The 23,317-nt window shown below is 37.4% G+C and overlaps 1 protein-coding gene across 2 annotated transcripts in view; it reads left to right on the forward strand.

The window, feature by feature from the left end:
- GSK3B (glycogen synthase kinase 3 beta) overlaps positions 1-23,317 on the forward strand; it is a 288,377-nt gene that overhangs the window by 140,381 nt on the left and 124,679 nt on the right. The window lies entirely within an intron of this gene.

Here is a 23,317-nt window from a genome sequence, read left to right on the forward strand (position 1 = left end):
TGTGGAGATCTTGCTATTCTAAATTCCTTGAGCCTGTATTGTCCATAAACTAGGAAATTCCATATTTTTTATGACAGGGTCTCCATTTTTTAAATATTTGTCTCCTAAATACCCACACATTTCATTTTTTGGGATTAGTAGTTAATGATGATAGCAAATACTTATATGTATTTTTTGACATGAGTAGTTTTACATAATTCTTACCATTAGTACTGTGTGATTGATATTATTATTTGGATAAGGAAACCTAAGTACAAAGAAATTTTAAATTAACTTGTCAGGGTCACACAGTTGGCAAGTGGATGGATGGGCAAGGATTTGAATCTAGACAGACTCTCCAGTGCCTTACCATATTTTATCCTCACTGTATCAAGCCCCTCTACCCCTTCTCTCTTTCACAGTATTCATCCTCTTTCTATATCATAGTATCAGATTCTCACAGTGTCATAACCTCTTTCTATCAAAATATTTAAACTACACCCTCTTTCCCCTTCTCAAGAAAGAGAGAGATTGGTTTTATTTCATTCTCTAATGGTTGCATTATATTTTATTGTGTGGATATACCCTAATTAGCCATTGTTCAATTGATAGCTATTAAAATATTTTTTTCCCTACCAAACACTGTATATATGTGCTTTATCAGAATACAGTTTTTAAAAGTAGAATTCGGGGGTTGAAGAGTAGGAGAGCACTTTAAACCTTGGTATAGGCTGTCTTCCAGTTCGATTTTATCCATTTAAATGTACATTATTTGAATATGAGTAATGCCCATTTCCTGTGTAGCCTTTAGATATTAGGAGTATTTTTATGTTTTTCAATTCTGTAGGTGAAAAATTATTTTTATTTTTTGTTACTTTCTTTTCTGTTTTAAATTTTTTGTAGAGACGCATCTCACTACGTGGCCCAGGTTGGTCTCGAGCTCCTGGCCTAAACTGATTCTCCCTCTTGGCTTCCTAAAGTGGTGAGATTATGGTCTGAATCATCATGCCTGGCCCTGAAAAATTATTTTAATTTGCAACATCATTTTACATGTTGTGACCCTTTTTATCCCTTTTAGAGTGTGTGTCTTCCTTACTTATTTGTTAAAACCCATTTAAAATGTAATCTTGTAGAGCAACAAAGATTTTATTATCTCAATGCTTCTGTGCGTTGGAAATTCAGGCATGGCTTAGCTAGGAACCTCTGGCCCAGAGCCTCTCACCAGACTGAATGCAGGCATCAGCTGGGGCTGCAGTCTCATCTGAAGGTTTGTCTGAAGGAGGAAATATCTGTCCCCAAGTGTACTATGTGATTGTTGGCAGATTTTGGTCCCTTGCCACATGGGCCTATTCACTGGGCTTTCTGAGGTCTTGCGAGTTAGCTTCCTACATGGCAAGGGATCCACTGGAAAAATAGTAAGCCCAAGACAGAAACCACAGTTTTTTTTCTAACCTAATATTGGTGAGGTGATTAAACAAGGGTTTGAATACCAGGAGGCAGATATCATTTAGGGCCATCCTAGAAGCTGCCTCCACAATAATATGAACCATCTGTCATCATCTCAAAGTGAGAAAAAATAATTTCAGTTTGTGTTGACTTTGCTTGTGATATCTTTTGCTGTTCAGATATTGTTGATTTGGGCTTTGGTATAATGCTGAGAAAGGGGCTGTTCTATCTTGCTTATAAATAATGTCATTTTCTCTAGGAATTTTATTTTCACATATTTCTTTAATCTTTCTGGGGTTATATTTTGGGATGTAGGGTAAAGTAGTAATGTAACTTAACCTTTCCCCAAGTAGTAGGTCATTTGTCTCAGAAACCATTTTTATAACGTTTATCCTTTTCCCACTGTTGGGCAAATGCCATTTTAAAAACCATGTATTATGTTATCAAATATACATTGGATTTTCCTCTGGGTTTCCTTTTCTTTTCCACTGATTTGTCCATTTTGGCTTATGTAACACTTCTCTGATGATGAGAACTAACAGCATATTTTGAGTGTTCCTTGTTTTTTCTCTTAGAAAATCTGGATATCAAATATCATCAGCCTGTGATGTTTCTCCTGCAACCCCAACAAAACAAAAACAAACTTTAGATTTGATTAAAATTGTGTAAAATTTGCAGATTAGTTGGGCAGAATGTACAGATTTACAATATTCAGCCTTCCCATCCAGAGATGTGATAATTCTCAGCATTTAATCCATTTTTGATATAAAACTTTATAGTTATGTAGGGGAAGGCAGAGCTTGCAGTGAGCCGAGATCGCACCACTGTACCCCAGCCTGTGCTACAGAGGGAGACTCCATCTCAAAAAACAAACAAACAAACAAAATAGATAAAAATTACCTTTTTCCCCTCCCCTTAATTCTATTTTTCATTGTAGAATTTGTAGGTCCTTCTAAATCTTTTTCTATGGATAGGAATCATAAGAAATGAAGCCCATCTTGATTTCTTATGATGCCTATCATATACCTTATTTGAATCTCATTTATTATGATGTCTATCTTATACCTTATTTGAATCTCATTGTGTTGTACCTTGAAATTTTTTACATAAAGTTTCTGTTAGAGGTAAAATGTTAATAGGTCTTACCTGTATAAGAGCTATCTATATAGACACCTAAATTGTTTAATTATTGCTAAAAGAACTAAACAATCATTTAGTAAAGTTGTTTTATAAAAGTAGCCTTAGACTACTAAGTGACTTGACCATAAGCCAGAAGGAGGGTCATCTCCTTTATTTCCCACAGTTCTGGAGGCTAGGAAGAAATTAGGGAACTTAGTTAAGAAAATATGTTTAAGTTTTTAAGAAATTAGGGAACTTTAATTGCCTTATAAAAATTTTATTGCAAATAGTTTAAGTATCAATATGTTTTATATCAGGTTTTTTTTTTTTTTTTTTTTTGAGACGGAGTCTCGCTCTGTCACCCAGGCTGGAGTGCAGTGGCGCAATCTCGGCTCACTGCAAGCTCCGCCTCCCAGGTTCACGCCATTCTCCTGCCTCAGCCTCTCCGAGTAGCTGGGACTACAGGCGCCTGCCACCACACCTGGCTAATTTTTTGTATTTTTAGTAGAGACGGGATTTCACTGTGGTCTCGATCTCCTGACCTCGTGATCCGCCCGCCTCGGCCTCCCAAAGTGCTGGGTTTACAAGCATGAGCCACCCCGCCCGGCCTATATCAGGCTTTTTAGGAAGAGATGTATACCCAAATATATAAGGCCCGTTACTAAAACTATGGAAGCTATAATGAAATTCTGTTAGCAAGCTGTAGGGCTTTTACTAATTCTGCCCTAAAACTCTTCCAATCAAAAGCAATGATCAAATTATTACTAGAGCATAAGTAAATGTTTATGGTATAAATGAAACTGTACCTGTAGGAGTTTTAATACATTTAAAATTTAAAAATTCTACAAAATGGTTTCTTTTAAAAATTCTAGTTTTATGATGTTTTAATCCAGAAATTGAATCTTGACTGAAGTTCATCTTCCCATACTTGAAATTTATGTTTTAAAATTTGGATGGAGTTGGGGAGAAACTATAAGTAAAACCTACAGCATTCTGAGGTCCAAAACTTCCTAGATTGCTTCAAATTCAATCCATTTGGGGAATTTTGGAGACATTTGTCATTTATATAAGAAAGTTAATGATCAAACTTTGAGAAGTCAGTGTGTCATGGAAACTTTTACCTTAATGATATTATTCTGAAAAGAATATAATCATAGAGTGGAATCTATGCAGTTATTTTAAAAATATATTTCTTAATGTGGGAGATATTCTAATTGTTTATTAAGAAAAGTCTACAAAACAGTAAAGTGATATTTTCATTTAAACAACAAAAAAGAATATAGCCTATCAGAATATTTACAGAAATAGTTTTCATGATGCTCCAGAACAGTAAGTGATGATTGTTTTTGTTTTTTATTTTTTTATTTTTTTTATTTTTTTTGAAATGGAGTCTCACACTGTCACCCGGGCTGGAGTGCAGTGGTGCAATCTCAGCTCACTGCAACCTCCACCTCCCAGATTCAAGCAATTCTCCTGCCTCAGCCTCCTGAGTAGCTGGGATTACAGGCGTCTGCCACCATGCCCGGCTAATTTTTTTTTTTTTTTTTAATTTTAGTAGAGACAGAGTTTCACTGTGTTGGCCAGGCTAGTCTCAAACGCCTGACCTCGTGATCCACCGGCCTTGGCCTCTCAAAGTGTTGGGATTACAGGTGTGAGCCACCGCGCCCGGCTGATTTTGTTTTTTATTCTCACCAGCAGTGTATCCCAAGGCTTGGTTTAGTCAGTCTTTTTAATTTTAGCTATTCTAATAGGTGTATAGTGGTATTTCATTGTAGTTTTAATTTGCATTTTTAAAATGACTAATAGTGTTGAATATCTTTTCGCATTTGTTTGCCATCCATATATTGTCTTTGGTGAAGTTTACCTTCAAATCTTTTACCCATTTTAAAAGATTGAATTGTTTCCCCCGCCCCTTATATGAGGAGGATACATTCCAAGACTCCCAGTGAATCCCAGTGAATTCCAGAAACTGCAGATGGCACTGAAACCTGTATATACTGCATTTTTGTATACATACATACCTATAGTGAAGTTTATAAATCAACACAGTAAGAGATTAACAACAATAATATGACAGTATCACTACTCTTGTGCTTTGGCACCATTATGATAAGTAACACAAGGGTTACTGGAACCCCTGCAGTCGATCTGCTGACTGTGAGAGGGCTGCTATGTGATGAATGGGCAGGTAACATATTCAGTACGGACAAGCTAGACAAAGGGATGATTCATGACCTGGTAGGAGGGACTGGGATGGCATGAGATTTCACCACCCTACTCAGAACGATGGCAATTTAAAATTCATTCATTATTCCTGGAATTTTCCATTTATTATTTTTGGACTGTGGTTGACTGTGATAAACTGAAATTGTGGAAAATGTATCCACGGAAAATGAAACCTTGGATAAATGTTTAGACTACTGTACTTGTTGAAAAGACTATCCTTTCTCCATTGAAATTCCTTTGTTCTTTTGTGAAAGTTCAGTTGACCATATTTGTATGCTAGTTCTGGGCCATATGTTACTGTTCCAGTAATCTCTTCTTTTACCAGTACCGTGCTGTCTTTATTCCTGTAGCTTTACAGTAAGCCTTGAAGTCAGGTAGTGTCAGTCGGCTGACTGTTGTTCAATACTGTGATGGCTATTCTGAATCTTTTGCCTTTCCATCTAAACTTTAGAATCAGTTTGTTGATATCTGCAATGTAACTTGCTGGGATTCTGATTGATATTGCATTGAATTTGCAGATCAAGTTGGGAAGAACTGGCATCTTAATATTGAGTGTTCTTATCCATGTACATGATGTAAGTTTCCATTTATTTAGACCTTCCTTGATTTTTTTTGTAACAGTTTTATAGTTTTCATCATATAGTTTGTTTGTTTGTTTGTTTGTTTGAGATGGAGTCTTGCTCTGTCACCCAGGCTGGAGTACGTTGGCACAATCTCGGCTCACTGTAACCTCCACCTCCTGGGTTCAAGCAATTCTCCTGGCTCAGTCTCCCAAGTAGCTGGGATTACAGGCGTGTGCCACCACACCTGGCTAATTTTTGTATTTTTAGTAGAGACTGGGTTTCACGGTGCTGGCCAGGTTTGTCTTGAACTCCTGACCTCAGGTGATCCACCCACCTCCGCCTCCCTAAGTGCTGGGATTACAGGCATGAGCCATCACTCCCGGCCTCATCATACAGATCTTGTACATATCTTGTTAGATTTATACCTAAGCATTTCATTTTGGGGGGTGCTTATTACGTTTTAATTTTAATGCCAATTGTTCCTGATATATGAGAAAACAGTTGACTTTTGTACATTAATTTTGTATCCTGCAACCTTACTGTAATTGTTTATTAGTTCTAGCTGTTTATTTGTGGTTGATTCCTTGAGGTTTTCTTCACAGGCAGTAATGTTATTGGTGAGCAAAGACAGTTTTATTTTTTCTGTACCAATCTGTATGCTTTTTATTCACATCCCTTTTTTTTGGCATATTGCATCTTATACAATTTTGCTTTGTAGCATCCATTTTCTCACCTTTAAGTGTGATGTTAGCTGTAGAGTTTTTTATTGTACTTTATCAAGCTGAAGAAGGTTTCCTCTATTCCTAATTTGCTAAGAGTTATTATGAATGAGTTTTGAATTTTACCAAATGTTTTTTCAGCATCTATATTTATGATCAGATTGTTTTTCTTCTTTAGCTTGTTGATGTGATGGATTACATTAGTTGACAAATGTTAAACCAGGCTTGCACACCTAGAATAAATGTCACTTGCTCGTGATGTATAAGTATTTTTATACATTGTTGGATCAGTTTGCTAATGTTTTGTTGCAAATTTTTGAATCTGTGTTTGTAAGAGATTGGTCAGTGGTTTTCCTTTTTTATAATGTTTTTGTCCAGTTTTGGGTTAATTTCTTTGTGTGATGTAAAGAAGTAGTCCAGGCTGGGTGTGGTGGCTCACACTTGTAATCCCAGCACTTTGGCCAAGGCAGGTGGATCACTTGATTCCAGGCGTTTGAGACCACCCTGGGCAACATAGGGAGCCCGTCTTTATGAAACATTAAAAAATAAAAAATGGGCTGGGTGTGGTGGCTCATGCCTGTAATCCCAGCACTTTGGGAGGCCGAGGTGGGCGGGTCACAGGGTCAGGAGATTGAGACCATCCTGGCTAACACGGTGAAACCCCGTCCCTACTAAAAATACAAAAAATTAGCCAGGTGTGATGGCACATGCCTGTAATCCCAGCTACTCAAGAGGCGGAGGCAGGAGAATTGCTTGAATCCGGGAGGCAGAGGTTCCAGTGAGCCGAGATTGTGCCACTGCACTCCAGCCTGGGTGAGAGCGAGACTGTCAAGAAAGAAAGAAGAGAGAGAGACAAAGAGAAAGAAAGAGGGAGGGAAGTAGGGAGGGAGGGAGGGAGAGAGAGAGAGAAAAGAAAGAGAAAGAAAAGAAAAGAAGAGGAGGAGAGGGGAGGGGACGGGAGAAAGGAAAAGAAAAGAAGTGGTACAGCTTCAGTCCTTTACAGCTGAATATCCAGTTGTCCAAAGCTTCATTTGTTGAAAAATCTATTCTTTTGTTATAGAATTGTCTTGACAACCTTGTAAAAATCTGTTGGCTATAAACATTTTTGGACTCTGAATTCTATTTCATTGATTGATACGTATGTCCTTATGCCAGTACCACACTGTCTTGATTACTTTGTCTTTGTAAAAAGATATGAAATATGAGTCCTCCAACTTCTTCTTTACAAGATTATTTTGACTATCTGAGTGCATGCAAATTTCCATATGAATTTTAGGATTATCTTGTCAATATCTTTTTTTAAAAAAAAGATAGCTGGCCGGGCGCAGTGGCTCATGCCTGTAATCCCAGCACTTTGGGAGGCCGAGGCGGACATATCACGAGATCAGGAGTTCGAGACCAGCCTGGCCTACATAGTGAAACCCCGTCTCTACTAAAAATACAAAAATTAGCCAGGCATGGTGGCACACGCCTGTAGTCCCAGCTACTCAGAGGCTGAGGCAGGAGAATCGCTTAAACCCGGGAGGCGGAGGTTGCGGTCAGCTGAGTTCAGGCCACTGCACTCCAGCCTGGGCAACAGAGCAAGACTACGTCTAAAAAAAAAAAAAAAGGTAGCTATAATTTCAACAGGATTGTAGTGGATCTGTAGATCAATTTTGGGAATATTGCCATCTTAACATTATTAAGTCTTCCATGATTATGGATTGTCTTTATTTATATCTTTCTATGAGATTTTAGAGTTTTCAGTGTATACGTCTTATATTCATTTGTTAAATTTATTCCTGAGTATTCTTTTTGATGCTGTTATATTTGGATTTTTTTTCCTCTTAAGTTCTTTTGCAGTGTGTTCTTTGCTAGTATTTCATTATTTTGACATCTTTTCAGTATGTAATGTTAAACTCTGTCCTGAGTTTATTTTAATATTAAGATAGGTTACATTTTATAAAGATCACCCTAAGATAAAAAATCTATCTAGATAGGGAATGGTGGTGAAATAATAGCTATTCCTGAACTCTAGGGTTTAATTTCTATTTTTCTGTAAATTATTGGAAAAGGACTTTGCTGTTAACCCCCAGCCAGTCTCTCTGATTCCTTAATATGGTTGGCGATTATAATACCTGAAGGTACTTGTACTTGCCTGTGCCTCTTTTCCATCAGTACTAGGGTTTCTTATTTTCCTAATCCTCCCAAGTTACTGAATAGAGAGCCCTTTATGATATTGGAGAAGTCATTTTACCTCTCTAAATTTGTTTCTTCTTGGTAAGATGTAGGATGAAATATTTAATAATCATTATAAGTTTTTTCAGACTTAAGTGAGAGTACTCACATAAATAGCTTATTTAATCTGTAAAGAAATATTCAAATATTAGGGTTCCTTTCTCTTCAAATTAGATTTTACCTTTCTTAGCTTAGCTTTTTGCATTATAAGATCAAGTGTGAACTAAGGCTAGCCAACTCAGTTTGTATATACTGTGTGCAAAGGACTACATTAGATGTTGTGTAGGTTACAAGGAGGCATATGACACAGTCTGTGCAATCAAGGAGTTTATAGTCCATGTGAAGTGTTAAGCGAATTATGTAGTTTGGTGCCAGCTGTGGGAGTTCATGATTTATATGATGGACTATCTTCCTGTAGATTCTCCGGAAAATTGTGCTCACATGAAATCTTAGAGAACCTGCAAGATTTATAAACATAGTAACTGTTTATGATAGATAACAACCAAACTGAATTTCTAGGGCTTTATTGCGGAGAGTGCTTACCTAGGCACTGACCATGTACTACCCAACTCTTGGTAATGCCTTTAAAATTTTTTTTTATTATTTTTGGCAGACATTCTGTGTGAGGTACAGATTTTCAGTCCTTTGAACACTTAATAAATGAATGAAAATTGATCTGAAGAGAATATCGAAACATTTTCACTTGATTCTTCACAATCTACTAGTACTAGGGTTTCTTATTTCCTAGGTAGATGGAAAGTGTTTTCAATGAATTTGGACCAGAATTGGTACAAAAATCAAAGAATTCAAAATGTTAAATTATTTTGTCTCTCTTTAAGTTTGTTACAATTTATAAGTATTCTTTTTTAATGTCATCAGAAAAATAAAGCATAGGCTGGGCATGGTGGCTGATTCCTGTAATCCCAGCACTTTGGGAGGCCAAAGCGGGAGGATTGCTTGAGCTCAGGAGTTCAAGACTAGCCTGGGCAACATAGTCTCTTTTATAGAGACCTTGTCTCTATAAAAATAAAAAAAATGGCTGGGCACAGTGGCTAACACCTGTAGTCTCAGCACTTCGGGAGGCTGAGGCAAGTGGATCATTTGAGGTCAGGAGTTCAAGACCAGCCTGGCTAACATGGTGAAACCCCATCTCTACTAAAAAAAAAAAAAAATACAAAAATTAGTCGGACTTGGTGGCAGGTTCCTGTAAGCCCAGCTACTTGGGAGGCTGAGGCAGGAGAATCGCTTGAACCCAGGAGGTAGAGGTTGCAGTGAGCTGAGATCACACCACTGCACTCCAGCCTGGGCAACAGAGCAAGACTGTCTAAAAAAAAAATGAAAAAAAAAAAAAAATGAAAACATAATATTACAAAAACCTATAATTCAGTTATTTTGCTTTTGATTTGTTTGCTGTGTTAAAAATGAGCTTTTAGATCGGCCTTCTCTAGCTTTATTGAGATATAATTGGTATATTTAAAAACTGCATATAATTAATGTGTACAATTTAATGCATTTCGACATATATGTGTACTCATCTTACCATCACCACAGCCAAGATAATAAACATATATCTGTTGCCTCCAAAAGTTTCATTATGCCCCTTTCTTATTGTTTTTCATTTTTTTGAGAGGGTAGGTAAGAATATTTGACATGACATCTACCCTCTTAGCAAATTTTCAAAAGTTCACCTTGTTAATTATAGGCACTATGTTGGAAAGCAAAGCTCTGTAACTTACTTATCTTGTACAACTTTAACTTTATACCGTTGAACAACAACTCTCCATGTCTTCCTACCCTGTCTCCTAGTAACCACCATTCTGTTGTCTACACTTATATAGGTTTAATTCCTTGTTATGAAAAATAATGCAGTATTTCTCTTTCTGTGACTAACTTATTTTGCTTAGCATAGCATATTTTCCAGGTTCATCTGTGTTGTCACAAGTGGCAAGATTTCCTTCTTTTTAAAAAAACTTGTAATATTTATTCTATTGTATGTATATACCACATTTTTCTTATCAATTCATCTGGGTTTTCCCATCTTTGCTATTGTGAATAATGCTGCAGTGAATATGGGAGCACAGGTATCTTTTTGAGACCCTAATTGCAGTTCTTTTGGATGTTTACCCAGAAGTGGGATTGTTGGATCATACGGTCTTTTTCCATGTGCCTGTTGGTCGTATGTATGTCTTCTTTGTCTGTTCCAGTCCTTTGCTTATTTTTTATTCATCTCATTTTTTGCTGTTGAGTTGCAGGAGTTTGTTATATTTTCTGAAATTAACTCCTTGTCAGACATTTGGTTTGCAAATATTTTCTTCCATTCCATAGGCTGCCTTCTTACTCTTTTGATTGTTTCTTTTGCTATGTAGAAGCTTTTTAGTTTGATATAGTCCCACTTGTCTATTTTTGGCTTTTGTTGCCTGTTATCCAAGAAATTATTGACAAGAACAGTGTCAAGAAGGTTTTCTCTGATGATTTCTTCAAAGGGTTGTGTGTTTTCAGATCTTATGTTTAAATCTTTAATCCATTTTAAGTTAATTTTTGTGTATGGTGTAAGATAAGGTTCCGGTTTCATTCTTTTGGATATGGGTATCCAGTTTTTCCAACACCATTTATTAAAAAAACTGTCCTTTCTGCATTGTAAATTATTGGCACCTTTGTTGAAGAGCCATTGACTTTATTTCTGGATTTTCTGCTCTGTTCCATTTGTCCATGTGTTTTTTTTTTCTTTTTCTTTCTTTCTTTTTTTTTTTTTTTGTGGGGAAGAAGACACAGTCTCACTCTGTGGCCTAGGCTGGAGTGCCATGGCATAATTTCAGCTCACCACGATCTCTGCCTCCCAGATTCAGGCGATCTCCCACCTCAGCCTTCCAAGTAGCTGGGATTCATATGTCTGTTTCTATGCTTGTATCATACTGTTTTGATTACTGTAGCTTTATAAAATATTTTGAAATGAGGAGTGTGATGCCTCCAACATTGTCATACTTGCTCAAAATTGCTTTGAATATTTGAGGTCTTTTGTGATTCCATGTAAATTTTAAGATTAAAATAAATTATGTAAAAAATGTCTTTAGGATTTTGATAGGGGTTGCACTGAATCTATAGATGGCTTTGGACAATATGGACATTTTAGCAATATTAATTTAATCCATGAACACAGGATGTTTTTCCATTTATTTGTATCTGCCTTAATTTCTTTCATTAGTGTTTTATAATTTTTAGTGTACAAGTCTTTCACCTCCTTGGTTAGGTTAATTCCTAAGTATTCTGTTTGTTGCTGTTGTAAATGTGATTGCTTTCTTAAACTTTTTTTGGATAGTTTGTTATTGGTGTATAGCAGGGGCCCCCAACCCTCAGGCTGCGAACCAGTGTGGTGCATGGCCTGTTAGGAACCAGGCCACACAGCAACAGATGAGCACCAAGCCAGTGAGCATTACTGCCTGAGCTCCGCCTCCTGTCAGATCAGCAGCAGCATTAGATTCCCATAGGAACATGAACCCTATTGTGAAATCTGCATGAAAGGGATTTAGGTTGCACACTCCTTATGAGGTAGAACAGTTTCATCCTGAAACCTTCCCACCAGCCCCTCACCAGTCCGTGGAAAAATAGTCTTCTATGGAACTGGTCCCTTGTGCCAAAAAGGTTGGGGACTGCTGGTATCTAGAATTGCAACCGATTTTTTAAATGTTGATTTTGTGTCCTGCAACTTGACTGAATTTATTTATTCTAACAGTTTTGTGTGTGTGCATTGTCTAGGATTTTCTACCTATTTCGTAGGCAAACAAATAATTTTCTTTTCTTTTTTTTTTCCAATTTAGATGCCTTTTATTTCTTTTTCTTGCCTAATTACTCTGGCTAGGACTTACAGTACTATGTTGAATAGATGCCAAAAGTGGGCATTCTTGCCTAATTGTTCATAATCTTAGAGGAAAAGTTTTCCTTTTTCACTGTTGTGTATGATGTTAGTTATAGGCTTTTTTTGGTTTTTTTTTTTTTTTTTTTTTTTCATTCTTGTTGCCCAGGCTGGAGTGCAATGGCACGATCTTGGCTCATTGCAACCTCTGCCTCCCGGGTTCAAATGATTCTCCTGCCTCAGCCTCCCGAGTAGCTGGCATTACAGGCATGCACCACCATGCCTGGCTGATTTTGTATTTTTACTAGAGACGGGGTTTCTCCATGTTGGGTCAGGCTGGTCTTGAACTCCCGACCTCAGGTGATCCACCTGCCTCAGCCTCCCAAAGTGCTGAGATTACAGGGGTGGGCCACCACGCCCAGCAGTTATGGGCTTTTCATATACACATGCTCCGTGACCTAAAATGAAGTTACATCCAGATAAACTCATTGTAAGTTAAAAATGTCATTAAGTCAAAAATACATTTAATGCACCTCATCTATAGTACATTATAGCTTAGCCTAGCTTACCTTAAACGTGCTCAGAACACTTATGTTGGCCTGCAGGTGAACAAAATCATGTAACGCATAGCCTATTCTATAATAAAGTGTTGAATATCTCATGTAATTTATTGAATACTATATGGGTACTCATCATTAATGTACACAGCTGAAAACACCATTGTAAAGTTGAAAATTTTTAAGTTGAACCATCAAGTCAGTGACTGATTGTGTAACTTTTATTTTGTTGAGGTAAGTTCCTTCTATATCTGATTTGTTGATGATTTTTGTAATGAAAGGATGGTGAATTTTGTCAAGTGCTTTTTCCTTTTTTTTTTTTTTTTGTTTGTGAGACAGAGTCTTGCTCTGTCACCCGGGCTGAGTGCAGTGGCCCAATCTCAGCTCACTGCAACTTCTGCCTTTTGGGTTCAAGCGATTCTTGTGCCTCAGCCTCCCGAGTAACTGGGACTATAGGTGTGTGCCACCACCCCTGGCTAATTTTTGTATTTTTAGTAGAGACGGGGTTTCACCGTGTTGGCCAGGCTGGTCTTGAACTCCTGGCCTTAAGTGATCTGCCTGCCTTGGCCTCCCAAAGTGCTGGGATTACAGGCGTGAGCCACTGCGCCCAGCCTGTTTTTCTCATCACTTTTAATACACCAACAATGAGGAAGAGATTAGTGCTGTTGTATATATACACGATCTTTGGTGAGCCAGAGCTTGGCTGAAGAATGGTATTTTCAAGCCTGGCCCTGTGAGGATAGGGCTTTTGATCAGTTTTTAATCTTTGGAGAGATTAGCTGGAGAGGGGTTAGAGAGAGTGGTACATCACAGCTGTATCCTCAGGAATGGGAAGTAGTCCTTTACATGTGTTTTGAGGGGTGGGGGCTCATGACTTGGGAATAATTTGTTACTCTAACTCCTTCTTTATTTTTCTGACTGGTAGTGGCACTTGTTACAATGAAATGTATTGATATGTATTGACGTATCTCTTTTTGTCAGTAGGGGTGTTATTTTATATCATCAGTGTAAATACATGTTCAACAATAGATTATTGAGTTGATATGGGATGGGCATTGTTCTAGATTCTAGACATACAACAATAAACAAAACACAACAAAACTATGTCATTTTAAAGCTTATATTGTAGTGGGGAGGGATGGACAATAATGAATAAATATGCAAACTAGATATAATGTATTAGATGATTGTTACTCTGAAGAAGATTGAGGTAAAGAAGTGGTTTAAGGAATGCTGAGAATAAATATTGAGGTTGCAATTTTAAATAGTGTGAGAAAGTATGTAACATTTGAGGAAATACCTGAAGTATGTGAGGGGGCTGATATTCAGATATTTATGCAGTTGTAAAGCAAAGTAGAGAAATCCCACATGGGTAAAACTCTTTACCCACTTTCCCTCAATGATCACATCTTGCAAAATTATAGTACATTATCACAATTAGGATATTGGCATTGATAGAATCCATTGATTTTATTCGAATTTCCTCAGATTCTCTTGTACTACTTTGGAGGGCTGTATGTGTATATATTTCTTTCTATTTTTTTATTACCATGATAGTCAAGATACAGAACATCACAAGTATCCTCTTACTGCCCTTTTATAACCACATTGACTTCTCTCCCTGCCATTCCTCCACCCCTAACAACCAGTATAACCCCTGGCAGTAACCACTAATCTGTTTACCATTTCCAAACTATTTTTATTTCAAGAAGGTTATAAAAATGGAATCATAGCCAGTATGTAACCTTTTGGGCTGGCTTTTTTTTTTTTTTGTCTCAGCATAGGTTTCTGGGGATGCAACCATGTTGTTGCATGGATCAATAATTGTTTCTTTTTTATTGCTGAGTAGTATTCCATGGTATGGATATACTACAGTTTGTTTATTCACCCAGTGAGGGTCATCTGGGGGTTATTCTAAATAAAGCTGCTTTGAACATTCATGTGCCGGTTTTAATGTGAACGTAAATTTCTATTTCTATAAAACATATGCCCAAGAGTGCAATTGCTGGGATCCTGGGTAAATTTTGAAGGTTGAGCCAACAGGATTTCTTGACAGATTAATGTGAGGTCAAGCCGGGCGCAGTGTCTCATGCGTGTAATCCTAGCACTTTGGGAGCAATAATTGTTATTGCTAATAATAGCACTTTGGGAGGCCGAGGTTGGAGGATCATTTGAGGTCAGGAGTTGAAGACCAGCCTGGCCAACATGGTGAAACCCCATCTCTACTAGAAATACAAAAAAATTAGCTGGGCATGGTGGTACACGCCTGTTATCCCAGCTACTCAGGAGGCTGAGGCGGGAGAATCACTTGAACCTGGGAGACAGAGGTTGCAGTGAGCCGAGATCATGCCACTGCACTCCAGCCTGGGCGACACAGTGAGACTCCGTCTTTTTAAAAAAAAAAAAAAGAGGTCAGAGAGAAAGAGGAATCAAGACTTCATGGTTTTTGACCTGGGCAACTAGAGGAGTGGAATTGCCAACAGCTGACATGGGGAAAGCTATGGGTAGGGCATGTTTAAGGGAGATGAAGAATTTTACTTATAACATGTCAAGTTGATGTGTATTAGACACAGAAAAATTGTCACATAAGCAATTGGTTAAAAGATTTTGGAATTCGCAGTGGTGGTCTGGTCTAGGGATATACAACTGGGAGTCTGATCAGCCTTTAAAGCCCTGAGACTGGAAGAGGTGATAGAGGCAGCTGAAAGAAGTGAGAGACTAAGTTCTGGCTACTTCAGTGTTTAAAAAATAGGGAGATTATGAAGAACTAGCAAAGAAAACTGCAAATTTGGCCAATGAAGAAGAATAAAAAACAGGATAATTTAGTGTCCTGGAAAGTAATTGGAGAAAGCATTTCAAGGGGAGAAGGAGTCAACCAATCATTTTTGTGTAAACCTTAGTTGTAGCGCAAAGACATATTCTCCACAGTAACCAGAGGTTTTAGTTGCGCTGTATTCAGGGGATACATAGGATGATGCCCCCGTTTCTAGTTTCTTCTGAGTAAGGAGAATTTTGGAGTTTTAGTTTGTGTATTCAGAAAGCAAATGGTCTAAGAGAGGAATTGAATTCTACCTGTTGAGCTCCAACTTGTTTACTCTTTTCATGAAAAATCTTTTTCATCTTCCTAGTTGGAAGTATTGTTTCTGTTTTTAGAATTCTCCATCCTTTTTTTTTTCTTTCAGGGTCAGGGAGAGACAGGGTCTCAGCCTGTCACCCAGGCTGAAGTGCAGTGTCACAATCATAGCTCACTGTAGCCTTGACCTCCCTACTTAAAGTGATCCTCCCACCTTAACCTCCTGAGTAGCTAGGAACACAGGTGTGCATCACCATGCCCAGCTAATTTATTTTTATTTTTTGTAGAGATGCAGTCTCCCTGTGTTGTCAGGCTGGTGTTGAACTCCTGGGCCCAAGTGATCCTCCTTCCTCAGCCTCCCAAAGTGCTGGGATTACAGGCATGAGCTGCCACACCCACCCACCCCTTTTTCGATAACTCTAATGGCACTTAACATTTTCTGTTGTATGGCATCTGTGTTAGTCCATTTTCACACTGCTGTAAGGATACTTCCTGAGAGTGGGTAATTTATAAAGGAAAGAAGTTTAATTGGCTCACAGTTCCGCATGGCTGGGGAGGCCTTAGGAAATTTACAGTCATGGCGAAAGGGAAAGAAAGCAGGCACCTTCTTCACAAGGTGGTGGGAGAGAGAGTCATCATGCAGGAGAAACTACCATTTATAAAACCATCAAATCTTGTGAGAATTTACTCACTGTTAGGAGAGCAGCATGGGGGAAACCATCTCCCCTAGTCACTTCCCTCCCTTGACACTTGGGGGGTATAGGTCCTCGCCTCAGCACGTGGGGATTACAATTCCAGATGAGATTTGGGTGGGGATGTGGAGCCAAACCATATCAGTATTTTTATTTGCATACTTGTATACTTGTCTTATTTTGAATTATAAGCTCTTTCAATACTGAGGTCCTCCCTTATTGTCATTGTATTTTCAAGCGTACAGTAATAAATGGAACTGAGTTACATTTCATTGTGATAGAGCATGGAATCTGACACACCTGGTTTAAATCTTGCCTGTGCTGTTTGCTACCAAATTTCTTAACCTATCTATGCCTACACCCCCTCTTAAGTGGGGATCATAATGTTGCGTACTTGATAGGTTTGTGGAGAGGATTGAAGTTATGAAGATACAGCTCTTAACAGAGTGGTCAGCTCATAGTAAATTCTTTGTGTTCCGTAGTTGTTGGTGCCATCATTGCTATTGTTAATAATAATATGCTATTGTGTTATTGGCTCTCAAAGATACAGGGTTAAAGGAAATACACACTTAAGCTGGCATTGACTTACATGCTAGGGCTTCCGAAAACTAAGTATTCAAGAACCTGGTTTATATCTACTTTAGTAGTCATGTTACCTGTCAGGATATAAAAATCCGTTATTCCCTTAGTTCCTGCAGGCATCCTTTGTGTTGTTTCTCTTCCATTTCCCTTTCTGTGCTGGGCAAGTAGTCTGTGTAACTGATTGGGAAAAGTAGCATACATGAGTCCTTTTTATTGCTTCTGTAAAATTGGGGTTTTGTTACGGAACATGTTAAGCCTACCTAGGCAGTATGTTATTTTATGACTATAATTTAAAATTTTAACTTACACACTAATTATAGTTATGTAAAAGGAAAATATCATAAATTTCCAGAACATTAGTCCCCAAATCAATATAGAAAGTCCACCATGTATATGTACTAAGTACAAAATTGAGATTGAAGGCAAGGAACTTTCCTTTCTTGCCTTGTGGTGCAGGGATTGGCAAACAGTGAACCAGCCACCTGTGTTTGTAAATAAAATTTACAACAAACAGCCACGTTAATTCTTACACATATTGTTGTAAACAGACAGCCACATTCATTCTTATAAATATTGTCTGACTACTTTTCCCCTACACAACTATAGAGTTGAATAAACCTGAAGAATTTAGTGTCTGGTCCTTTATAGAAAATGTTTATTCGCCCCTGTTCAAGGGTATTATTTTTGTGACTCATCTCTTACAGCTTTTCTCACTCTGTCTCTTGTATTGATTCCTTTTCTTCTGTCTGCTTAAATGATGATATTCTCCAGAATCTTTTCTTGAATAGCTCACCTTTCTTAGGGCTTACGTTACTCCACTCTCTAGGTTCTACTTTCTGACTGATTTCTTTTTAGTGTCCTTTATGGACTTTCTGCTGCTGAGGAGTTTGATCACTTTTTTTCTTATTTTATAGGTTGAGCATCTTGAACCCAAAAATCCAAAATTTGAAATGCTCTGAAATTTAAAACTTTTTGAGCACCAACACGATGCTTAAAGGGAGTGCTCATTGGAGCATTTTGAATTTTGGATTTTCAGATTAGGAATGCTTAATGGGTAAATATAATACTAAATCCAAAAAAAGTCTGAAGTCTGAAACGCTTTTGGTCCCAAGCATTTCGGATAATGTGTATTCAACCTGTATAGGCAATAATATATACTCTCCTATGGCTTCTGAACCACTCACACCACCTTGAGGATAAGAGGAACATACTGTATTGCTTTCTGGACCTTTTCATCTGCTTCAGTGTCCCTGAGTTGTTTCAAAATGAACGTGTCCCAAATTGAACTCATTTCCTTCTGCTTCCAAAACAACTTCCCCGGCCACTGAACTGTACCATGTTCATAGTCATGTGAGCGAGAAGCCTGATAGCTGTCACCTCCCTCCTTCTATTTACCAATTCAGTAGCAGTAGATGATCACTACTGTTGTAGACCCATTTTCTTCCATCTATTTTTCTCTGTTTTTGCTAGTGTAGATCCTAGTTTTATCCACCGCCACCTTTGTAACATTTTTTTCATAGCAATCTTCCTAAAACAAATCTCTTGTGTAAAACACATTAGTGGGCCGGGTGAGGTGGCTCACGCCTGTAATCCCAGCACTTTGGGAGGCCGAGGCAGGCGGATCACCAGAGGTCAGGAGTTCGAGACCAGCCTGGCCAACATGGTGAAAACCCGTCTATACTAAAAATACAAAATTAGCCAGGCGTGGTGGCAGGTGCCTGTAATCCCAGCTACTCAGGAGGGTGAGGTAGGAGAATCGCTTGAACCCAGGAGGCAGAGGTTGCAGTGAGTTGAGATCATGCCACAGCACTCCAGCTTGGGTGATAGAGTGAGACTCTGTCTCAAAACAACAACAACAAAAACAAAAACAAAAAAAACCCATCAGTGGTTCTTTATGCCTTGTAATATTTAGCGCTGTATTTAAGACTTTCCACCCGACCCCATTCCAGAATTTTACAAATTAATAAGCAAATTTTTCTTAGCTCCTGTCCCCAAGTATCTATAGCACTTTTTAAATGAGCTCAACTTAATCACATTGTGTTATAATTGTTGGTTTGCTCACCCGTTAGACTGTAAAACATTTAAAGATTGTAAATTTTTGTATTCTCAGGGCCCCCAGTTCTGACACATAGTTGGCTTCAAAATGTGATCACTACATGTTCTATGAATGGAACAAAATATCCATGTACCTCATAAATAGGTAAAATATCACGTATCAATTAAAAATATACTTGTGCAAATGGGGTTAAGTTTTTTTTTTTTTGCAGCTGTTGGTTCTTTTAGGGCAACTGAATTTACTGTGAAATCAAAGATATAGAGATGAATTAAATGCTTTTTCAGTCTTATGATGACTAAGGATGGATAATGCAACTTTGGATAACCTTCATTTTTTTGCAGAAGGTGTACTTTGGGAAAATATTCTTTAAGCAAAACATTGGAAGTGAATCCTATTTTACTAGATTTTATGAAAGTAGAATTTTCTGTCATGGGGGAAGATCTCCCAACAGAACAAACTTTGATGAAGAAGAAAAGATGATAACCATATGCTGCCCACCATACACCCACAATATTAAGCTTGCTGGTTGTTTCTTCACCTAAAAGTTTACTTTTCCTTTATTAAACTTTATGTAATGGTACAAAAATATAGCCTTCTGGAACTTTTTCAGTCTGTGCTTTTAGCTTCCAGAAGTTTTTCTTTCTCTTTTCTTTCTCTTTTTTTAAAACATGAGATGTCAGATATTGTGAAAATGAGTAAAAGCCTCCATGTCTACTCTAGAGGTGGATATATGTTAATGAGTATTGGTTAAAACAAAAGGATCAGTTTTCCTTTAAATGTGCCATTTAGGCTTTTTAAATACTGATATTATGCTTATTCCATCGTGAGTAGTCATTTTGTTTTATAAATAAGTTGAGAATGATTAGTAAGAATCTTGTTTACATATATTCTTTTGTCTTTTCTATTTGAAAAAAGATGCCTTTGCAGGCAGGTCAGTTACCACAATTTAAAATTTCTAGGGCCGGGCGCGGTGGTTCACTCTTGTAATCCCAGCACTTTGGGAGGCCGAGGCGGGTGGATCACGAGGTCAGGAGATCGAGACCATGGTGAAACCCCGTCTCTACTAAAAATACAAAAAAAATTAGCTGAGTGTGGTGGCGGGCGCCTGTAGTCCCAGCTACTCGGAGAGGCTGAGGCAGGAGAATGGCGTGAACCCAGGAGTCGGAGCTTACAGTGAGCCGAGATTGCGCCACTGCACTCCAGCTTGGGCGACAGAGCGAGACTCCATCTCAAAAAAAAAAATAAAATAAAATAAAAAATAAAATAAAATAAAATAAAATTTCTAACTATGACCTTAAAGTAAGACATGCATTTTAACATTGCAGCCCTGTGCACAGAAAAATAATTACAAGTTTCATGAAAAAACCCTTACTGTATGTAAAGTGACATTCTATTCCATTCTATTCTATTCTTATTCCTCCATTCTATTCTGTTCTATTCTATGCTATGCTGTGATGTGCTGTTCTGTTCTGTTCCGTTCCGTTCCGTTCCGTTCCGTTCTCCTTCCACACTTCCTTCTCAATGTTGATTGGCTGGTGCCCGTAGTTTGGAAAATAACACCAAGTTGGAAAGTAGAAGAAATTACAGAAGCTGGGAAATTACTTTGTTAAAGACAAAGTAACCTGCTCTGAGAACTCTGTGAGTAATACAGAAAGATGTTCTTAAAATACGTAGAGTATGTTGGTTGGGCAGGGTTTGTGAGTGTGTGTCTGTGTCTGTGTCTGTATAGTGACTATAATATCTGATTTCTATAAGCTACTTTTGAAAAGTATCCTTTTATATAACATCAATGAACTATAGTTGTAAAAATAAAACCAAGAGAATATATGGTAAATTACAAAATATTTGTAAGTGCTGCAGGGAAAGATTAGTGATGGCCTTGTTAAAAAGGTGAAAGTTAAATAGGAACTTAAAGGATGGGCTTAGAATGTGTGTAGGTTGGAGAGAGAGTCAACACATTCCACTGATGGTAATGTGATGGTAAATGTAATAGAATTGGGAATATAATTGGTTTAGAATTGGGAATGAAACAATATATTCAGGAAGAGTGAGAAGTAGGATCTAGCTATAATACAGAATTCACATTGGTCATGAGTGGAAGACTAAACTGAAAAGGAGAGACCAGATAATAAAGTGATTTAGACTTTATCTTGTAGGCAATGGGTGTCTCTCTCTCTCTCTCTGTCTTTGCTAACATTTGCTGCTTCATCTCTCTTGGTTACTGTTTGTATTGTATATCATTTTTCATCCTTTTACTTTTAAGTTGTGTCTTTGAATCTAAAGTATTAATTCCTAGGGATAGATTATAGTTGCAGCTTTCTTTTTATACAGCCTTTTGATTGTATGCTTAGCTTTTTCACATTTTATGTAGTGTGTGACGTAGTTGGAATTACATGTGCCATTTTGCTCTTTGTTTTCTGTATCTCTCATGTTATAATTGTTCTTCCGTTCTTTGTTACTTTGTGTTGAACAAATATTTTTTAGTGTATTGTCTTAGGTCTGCTGTTGATTTTTAACATTAAAAAAATTGTTTTCTTAGTGGTTGCTCTAAGAATTACAATTTACATTCCAATTTATCACCATCAACTTTAGGTTAATACTGACCTAATTTCTGTAAAATATAGCACTTTTGCTCCATTATAACTGTTTTCTCCCCCTCCTTTTTGCTGTTATTGCCTTATGTATTACATTTATTTACATTATAAACCCAACTTATCATATTCTGTCTTTTAATGAAATTAAGAGGAAATAAAAATATATTTATAGTCTTTCATATTTTCTCATTTATATTTAATATATCTGGTGGTCCTCACTTGTTTTTGTGAATTCCAGTTAACATATGGTGTCATTTCCTTTTAGCTCAAGGTACTTGTTCAAGTATTTCAACTTAAAGATATTCTCCATCTTTTTTTTTTAAGTTTGAGGATATCTTTATTCTTCCTTTCTCGTTTGAAGAATGCTTTTGCCGTAAATGGAATTCTTAGTTGACAGTTTTTTTTTATTTTTTTTTACTGCCTTCTAGCTTCCGTTTTTTCCTGATGATTAGTCAGCTATTAATTGTATTGTTTTTCCCATGTATGTGATGAGTAATTTCTTTGTTGCTCCTCTCATGTTTTTTTTTGGTGGCTTCAAACTGTTTAAATGTGAAATGCTTAGATGTTGATCCCTGTGTTTATCATATTTTGGGTTCATTGATGATTTTTTTTTCTTTTTTCTTTTCTTTTATTTATTTATTTTTTTTGAGATAGAGTCTCTCTCTGTCAGCCAGGCTGGAGTGCGGTGGCACTATCTCGACTCACTGCAACCTCTGCCTCCCGGGCTCAAGCAATTCTCCTGCCTCAGCCTCCCAAGTAGCTCAGATTACAGGAGTGTGCCACCACACCCAGCTAATTTTTGTATTTTTAGTAGAGACGAGGTTTCACCATGTTGGCCAGGCTGGTCTTGAACTCCTGACCTCAGGTAATCCACCTGCCTCGGCCTCCCAAAGTGCTGGGATTATAGACGTGAGCCACCATGCCCAGCCGGTTTGTTGATCTTCATGGTTTGATAGATTAGTGGTTTTCAAAAAATTTGGGGAATTTTCAGCCATTATTTCTTCTAACATTTTTTTCTCCTTTCTCTTTTTCCAGTTCTGTCTTTACACATATGTTGATATGTGTGATGTTATCCCAGAGGTCTCTGAGGCTCTGTTTATTTTTCTGCAGTATTTTTTCTTGTTTATTCTTTCTTTTGGACAATCTCTATTTCTTTAAGTTCACTGATTTTTTTTTTTTAATGCCACCTCAAATATTTTCTTGAGGACATAGTGAATCTCATTTTTGTTATAATGTGTTGTAACTCTAGTTAATTCTCATGTTTTAAAAGTTAACATTTCTTTATTGAGATTCTGTGTGTTGTGCAATTGTCATTTTTCTTTAATTTTTAAAATATGGCTTCCTTTAATTTTTTGAACTTAATTATAAATTCTGATAGCTGCTTTATATTCTTTATCTGCTAAATCCAACAGCTTTGCCCACCAGGAGTTAATTTCTGTTGACTGCTTTTTTTTAACCTGATTATAGGTCAACTTTTCCTGTAGTTTGCATGTCTCACAATTTTTTTTTCAATTGAACATATTATATAATATATTGTAGCAACGCTAGGTTCTGAATTTTTTTGAGACAGATTCTGGCTTGTTTTCCAGGCTGGAGTGCACTGGCATGATCTCAGCTTACTGCAACCTCCACCTCCCGGGTTCA

The sequence above is a fragment of the Hylobates moloch genome, unplaced genomic scaffold, assembly GCF_009828535.3.
Source record: "Hylobates moloch isolate HMO894 unplaced genomic scaffold, HMol_V3 SCAFFOLD_4, whole genome shotgun sequence".
NCBI classification, from domain to species: Eukaryota; Metazoa; Chordata; class Mammalia; order Primates; family Hylobatidae; genus Hylobates; species Hylobates moloch.